Source organism: Mirounga leonina, unplaced genomic scaffold, assembly GCF_011800145.1.
Source record: "Mirounga leonina isolate KUSES-001 unplaced genomic scaffold, KU_Mleo_1.0 Mir_176, whole genome shotgun sequence".
NCBI classification, from domain to species: Eukaryota; Metazoa; Chordata; class Mammalia; order Carnivora; family Phocidae; genus Mirounga; species Mirounga leonina.
In genome coordinates this window covers 21,203,738-21,211,232 of record NW_023270454.1, presented here as the reverse complement: position 1 = coordinate 21,211,232, position 7,495 = coordinate 21,203,738, and the positions used below count along the sequence as shown (strand labels likewise).

Here is a 7,495-nt window from a genome sequence, read left to right as displayed (position 1 = left end):
TGCGGGGCTCGATCCCAGGACCCTGGGACCATGACCTGAGCCGAAGGCAGACGCGTAACGACTGAGCCACCCAGGTGCCCCTAGGCAATTTAGGACAAGAACATGAAATATTTGCTCATATACATTTCATAAACAATAGTAATGATTTTCATAACAGAAATGTCTTTATGTTCTGAATAATCATTATGTTTTCAAGGATTGTATATGTGCCACAAGCTCTGAATTAGTTTATTTAAGTAACTTATATTCACAGCATTTGTGTATTATTCTTTGCTTATTAGTAATCCTTTTTTTGTTGTTGTTAAGACCATAGTGCTGAGTATATCCTGAATTCACAAAATGAATCAACAATTAAAATATACTTTGCTGTAGTACTAAATTAATGACAAAATAATAGTACAATTGCTGCAAATAAAAATATCTTATAATCATTAAGTATGAAGAAAACTACAGTTTCATTATGGAATGTGACTCTTTTGCTACTGGGACAAGTGAAATTGCAATTATGATGATTTATAAGAATAGCCAAAGAGCAAAACTAAGTAGGAGACATGTTCATGAATATTTGAAAATCAGACTTCATTAGATCAATGGGCCTTTTGACCCTGGCCTCTAGTATGTTGTCTGTTATAGAACTTCTTCAAATAGTAGAAGGAACCCAGAGTTTTACATAATCTTCAAAATTATGCAGCAAAATCTCTGACAAGTGAATTATTTCTATAAAAAAAGAAAAAAAATAAATGCACTGTCACTAAAATGAAGAATAGGCCAAAAATAGAATTAAATTTTTAGTTCATATATTTAAAACATGTATAAGATATTTTTTAGCTGAAAAGTTTGTGAAATCATTCTCAGACTTAGTATCATACTTGGAGAGAAATCATAATAAACCTTTCACAATACTATTTTATCACATAATGTCAGTGGCATACTCTGAAAGAGATATTAATACTACATATCTATAAGAGCAGGCATTTGCTTTAAATTGGATACCATAAGTAATATGCAGATTATGAATCAGTTTTGAGTACAGGCATACTTTGGAGATATTGCAGGTTTGGTTCCAGATCACCACAATAAAGTAGATATCACAATAAAGCAATTCAAATAAATATTTTGCTTTCCAATGTATATAAAAGTTATTTTTATACCATACTATAATCTATTAATTGTGCAATAACATTGCGTCTAACAAAAATGTACATACCTTAACTAACAAATACTTCACTGCTAAAAAAATTGCTAACATCATTTGAGCTATCAGTGAGTTGTAATCTCTTTGCTGGTAGAGGGTGTTGCCTTGGTATTGATGGCTGTTGACTCATCAGGGTGGTGGTTGCTGAAGGTTAGGTTGGCTGTGGCAACTTCTTCAAATAAGACAGTTATGAAGTTTTTGCATTGATTGGCTCTTCCTTTCTCTGTAGCCTGTGATGCTGTTTGATAGCATTTTGCCCACAGTAGATCTTCCTTCCAAATTGGAGTCAATCTTCTCAAACCCTGCTGCTGCTTTATCAACTAGGCTTATATAATATCTGAATTCTTTGATGTCATTTCAACAATCTTCCAAACATCTTCACCAGGAGTAGATTTCATCTCAAGAAACTACTTTTTGTTGCTCATCCATAAGAGGCAACTCTCTGTCAGTTCAAGTTTGATCATGAGATAGTAGCAATTCAGTCACATGTTCAGGCTCCACTTCTAATTCTACTTCTCTTACTATGTCCACCACATCTACAGTTACTTCCTTCACTGAATTCTTAAACCCCTCGAAGTCATCCATAAGGATTGGAATCAACTTCTTTCAAACTCCTGTTAATGTTGATATTTTGACCTCTTTCATGAATCACAAATATTCTAAATGACATCTGGAATGGTGCATTCTTTCCAGAAGGTTGTCAGTGGACTTTGCCCAGATCCATCAGAGGAATTATTATGTATGGCAGCTATAGCCTTACAAAGCATATTTCTTAAATAATAAGGCTTGAAATTTGAAATGACTCCTTGATCCATGGACTGTGGAATGGATGTTGTGTGAGCAGGCATGAAAACAACATTAATCTCATTGTCCATCTCCATCAGAGCTCTTGAGTGACCAGGTGCATTGTCAATGAGCAGTTATATTTTGGGAAAAGAATCTTTTTTTTCCTGAAAAGTAGTTCTCAACAGTGGCCTTAAAATACCCAGTAAATATGTTGTAAACAGGTATGCTATCATCCAGGCTTTGCTGTTCCATTTATAGAGCACAGGTGGAAGAGATTCATCATAATTCTTAAAGGCCTCAGGATTTTCAGACTGGCAAATGAGCATTGTCTTCAATTTAAAGTCACCAGCTGCATTATCTTCTAAGAAGAGAGTCAACCTGTCCTTTAAAGCTTCAAAGCTAGACATTGACTTCTCCCTTCTAGTGCAAGATGGCATCTTCTTCCAATAGAAGGCTGTTTGTGTGCATTGAAAATGTTTAGTGTAGTCACCTTCATTAATTATCTGAGCTAGAGCTTCTGGAGAACTTGCTGTAGCTTCCACATCAGCACTTGCTACTTCACCCTGAACTTTGATGTTAACTTCTTTCCTTAAATCTCATGAACCAACCTCTGCTTCCAACTTCTCTTCTTGCAGCTTCCTCACCTGTCTCAACTTTCACAGAATTGAAGAGAGTTAGGGCCTTGCTCTGGATCAGGCTGTGGCTTAAAGGAATGTTGTTATTGCTTTGCTTTGATCTTCCAACAAGACCACTGAAACTTTCTCCATATCAGCAATAAAGCTGTTTCACTTTCTTATCATTTGTGTGTTCACTGGAGTTGAAGTTTTAATTTCCTTCAAGAATTTTTCCTTCTCATTCACGACTTGGCCAACTGATGTAAGAGGCCTAGGTTTCAGCCTTTCTTGGTTTTTGACATGCCTTCCTCCCTAAGCTGAATCACTTTTAGCTTTTGATTTAAAGTGAGAGACATATGACTCTTCCTTTTACTTGAATACATAGAAGCCATTGTACGGTTATTAATTGACCTAATATCAACATTGTTGTGTCTTATGGAATAGGGAGGCTCAAGGAGAATGAGAGAGATGGGGGGAAGGCTGGTCAGTGGATCAGTCAGAACATATTCACATTTATTAAGTTTGTTATCTTATATGGTCAGTTTGTGGAATCCCAAAACAATGACAATAATAACATCAAAGATTGTAGATCACTTTAACAAATATAATATAATAATAATAGTGAAAAAATTTGAAATATTGTGAAAATTACCAAAATGTGACACAGATACATGAAATGAGCATATATTGTTGGAAAAATGGCATTGATAGACCTGCTTGATGCAGGATTGCTACAAACCTTCAATCTGTAAAAGAAAAAAAAAAAAAAGCAGTATCTGTGATGTGCAATAAAGTGAAGCACAATAAAATGAGGTATGCTTGTATATATGTAGCATGTATATGAGGGAGAAATGTTTGATAATTTTTTTATCATTAAAACCTCTTTGTGTTGGTTAATTTTATGTGTCAACTTGATTAGACCATGAGGTGCCCAGATATATGGTCATACATTATTGTGGGTACATCTATGAGAGTGTTTTTGAATGTTAACATTTAAGTTGACAAAGTAAAGTGAATTGCCTTTCCTGATATGGGTGGACCACATCTTATCAGTGGAAGACCCAAATAGAACAAAAAAGCTGACCTTTCTCTAAGTGAGAGAATTCGTTCTGCCTGCCTGCCTCTGAACTGGGATATCAGCTTTTTCCAGCCTGTAGACTCAGATTGAAACATCAACTCTTCCTGCATATGAAGCCTGCCAGCCTTCAGACTAGAACTATATCACTGGCTTTCCTCTGGTCTCCTGCTTGCCGACTCACCCTACAGGTCTTGGGACTTATGCCAGTTTCCATAATTATGTGAGCCAATTCCTTATAATAAATCTCTTTCTCTCCTTTTCTAAGATAGATATATCTAATACATATATGGTATGTATAATTAGTTCTGTTTCTGTGAAGAACCCTGACTAATACAGTTTTTGGTACCAAGAATGATTCTAGAGAAACAGAACTTTAAGGATGAGTTTTCTGGGGTTTCTGGGATTGGCTTTCTAATATGATTAGATTTAAAGATGCCAATGACTCTATTTCTAGTAGTAAGGAGATCACTAATAATCTATGGCATGATCTGGCAATAGAGATATGTAAAATATTACCATTTGATACAGTAATCAATCACTTATAAGAAGCAAGTATCTGGGTGACAATGTGTATAATATCATTAGATGTTTTTATCAAACAAATGAATATAATCAGGTGGGCTGATTGCTCCTAATGTCTCTGGACAAAATGGTGAAAGAAGAAGATGAGCTCAGAGATACAAATGCCCAGCTCAGGTGCACCAGTGACCTGAAAGTTCCCATGTATTCCTGAAAGGAGACCCTTATCTCCTATAGCTGCAGGGTGAGGTTGATGAATCTAACCCAGAATCTCATCCTGAAACTGGCTGAACTGTAATCCAAGTTGAACTCCCAGCTTTGCAGTATGTTTACTTGTAAAGTAAGAGTGCTGATGGAAAAAGAATGAGATCCTAAGAGTTGGAATGGGAACATGTGGGAAGACTCTGATGAAACTGGGAATATTGAACCCCTAAAATCTGATGAGTCTTCTTTGCTAGTTGAAGAGGCTTGTCCACCCTGACTGAGGAGATTAACTCTGCCTCACCTGAAGAAACTGTAGTAGCTTTTCCCTAAGGTAGTTGCCCTGCAAAACAATGCTGATTCTCCTCAGGACCCACCTCCACCAGCCATCTTTGCTTCTAGACCCATAACTAGACTCAAGTCCCAGCAAGGCCCTTAAAGGTGAGGTACACAGTGATTCACATAGAGGTGTGCTACACTTTAAATGAACTGCTTGAACTTTCTATTTCTACAGACAGAAATCTGGGGAACATTTGTGGGAATGGATACTAAGGGTTTGGGATAATGGTAGAAGAACTGTTAAGCTGGACCAGGCTGAATTTTTTGACAGGGCTTTAATAAGCAGACATTATGCATTTAATATTGTAGTTCAGGGAGTTCAAAGGCGTCAGACAGTTTGCTGCTGAAACACGGACGAAATGGTAGACCACAGTGAGTGAGTAAGAAAGGCCCTGCCTGCCTTTGCTTAATGTAGAGAGTTCAAAGGCTTAGGGAGATTAGAATATTAGAATGGATTTGTCATTTAAGACCCATTCACCCACTCTGGGAGGGTCCAGAAGTCATACCTTTCACCACTACTCTAAGACACAAATTTGTGAGGGGAGCCCCAGCATCCTTGAAGAGCTCTGTGACCACTTTTCTCTGTAAGACAGACCTCATGGTGGGAACTGAGGTTACTGGATTGGGAAACCTAAATGCATGGCAGTAATTGGATCCCTGTGTGGTAGGGGTCAAGTTGCAGCTCTTAACCACCAAAGGCAAGGAGGTTATGGTTAGTGTAATGGATAGCAGAATGAAAGCTATCAGAATAGTCTGATTCACACAGATCTATCTATGGTGTTGGCTAGTTGATCACGGTGTTCCTAGAAGTGAAATAGATAGGAAGCCTACTAAATTCTTACCTGATATATATAAGCAGAAAAGTTCTAGTTTAAGTGAACAAAGGTCTAAACTGACTCATAAAAACAGGGTGTGGCCCCTTCAATAAATTCCCAGACTTGAGCCAGACCTCAAACCCCTTGAATGAAGAGAAGACCAAGTCCCCTTGAGGAAGGATTCTGGAACTCTGCCAAAAATTCATGCTGTTAATCTTTCTCCAGCCTTCCCCCAAAGGGACCTATGGTGTTTTTTTTTTTGTTTTGTTTTTTTTTCAGGGTAACTGTATAGTGCGGAAAAGGAAATAATCAGACATTTCAGGAACTACTAGATACTAATTCTGATTTGATTCCAAGAGACCCAAAATATCACTGTGGTCTACTAGTAGGGGCTTTTGGAGGTCAGGTGATGAATGGAATTTTAGCTCCTGTCCATCTCACAGTGGGTCCAGTGGGTCCCCAAACTCATCCTGTGGTTATTTCTCCTGCTCCACAATGCATCATTGGAATAGACAGACTTAGGTGACATAATCCCCACATTGGTTTTCTGACCTGTGGAGTAAAGGCTATTCTGGTGGGAAAGAGCAAGTGGAATCCATTAGAACTGTCTCTATCAAGGAAAATAGTAAATCAAAAGCAATACTGCATCCCTGGAGGGATTGCAGAGATTAGTGCTATAATCAGGGACTTGAAAGATGCAGGAATGGTGATTTCTACCACATCCCCATTCAACTTGCCTATTTGGTCTGTGAGTTGACAAATGAATCTTGGAGAATGATGGTGGATTTTCATAAGCTTAACCAGGTGGTGACTCCAATTGCAGCTGCTGTACCAGATGTAGTTTCATTGCTTGAACAAATGAACACATCTCCTGGTACTGGAATTACAACTGTTGATCTGGTAAGTTCTTTCTCCATATCTGTCCATGAGGCCCACCAGAAGTAGTTTGCTTTCAGCTGTCAAGGGCAACACTACACCTTCACTTTCCTATATTAGGGATATATGAACTCTCTAGGCCTACATAATGTTAGTTTATGTAAGGCATTTAGTTCACAAGGATCTTGATTGACTTTCTCTTCCACAAGATATTATATTGTTTTATTACACTAATGACATCATGCTGCTTGGACCTAGTGAGTAAGAAGTAGCAACTACTCTAGACTTATTGGTAAGATATTTGTGTGTCAGAGTGTGGGAAATAAATCCCACAAAAGTGCAGGGATCCCTTATCTCAGTGAAATTTCTAGGGATCCAGTGGTGTGAGGCATATTGAGATATCCCTTTTAAGTTCAAGAGTAAGTTGTTGCTTCTGGCCCCTTCTACAACAAGAAAACATATAATGCCTATTGGCCTCTTTGGGTTTTGGAAGCAACATAGTACTCATTTGGGTCCGTTATTGTGGCTCATTTATCTTGTGATCCAAAAAGGTGCTAGTTTTGAGTGAAGTGCAGAATAAGAGAAGGCTCTGCAACAAATCCAGGCTAGTGTACAAGCTGCTTTGCTACCTTAGCCATTGGATCCAGTAGATCCAATGGTGTTTCAAGTGTCAACGGCAGATAGGGATGCTGTTTGGAGCCCCTATAGGTAATTTGCAGCATAAGCCTTTAGGATTTTGGAGCAAAGCTCTGTCATCCTTCATAGATAATTACTATTCTTTTGAGAAACAGCTTTTGGACTGCTCTTAGCACTTAGTAGAGATTGAAGGCTTTACTGTGGGTCACCAAGTTACCATGTGACCTGTGCATCATGACCTGCGTGTAATGATCCACCGGGCCATAAAGTGGTGTGACAGCAGCACTCCATCGTCTAATAGAAGTGATACATACATGATTAGGGTTGACCAGGCCCTGAAGACGCAACTAAGTTACACAAAGAGGTGGCTCAAATGTCCATGGTCCCCACTTTCTCTCTCCTAAGCCTGCACCTATGGCCTCCTGGGGATTTCCCT

The 7,495-nt window shown here is 38.4% G+C and overlaps 1 pseudogene; it reads left to right on the top strand.

Annotated features, from left to right (window-relative positions):
• The first annotated feature begins 4,322 nt into the window (after positions 1-4,322).
• The window catches only part of LOC118022517, a 4,858-nt pseudogene continuing 1,685 nt past the window's right edge, over positions 4,323-7,495 (top strand).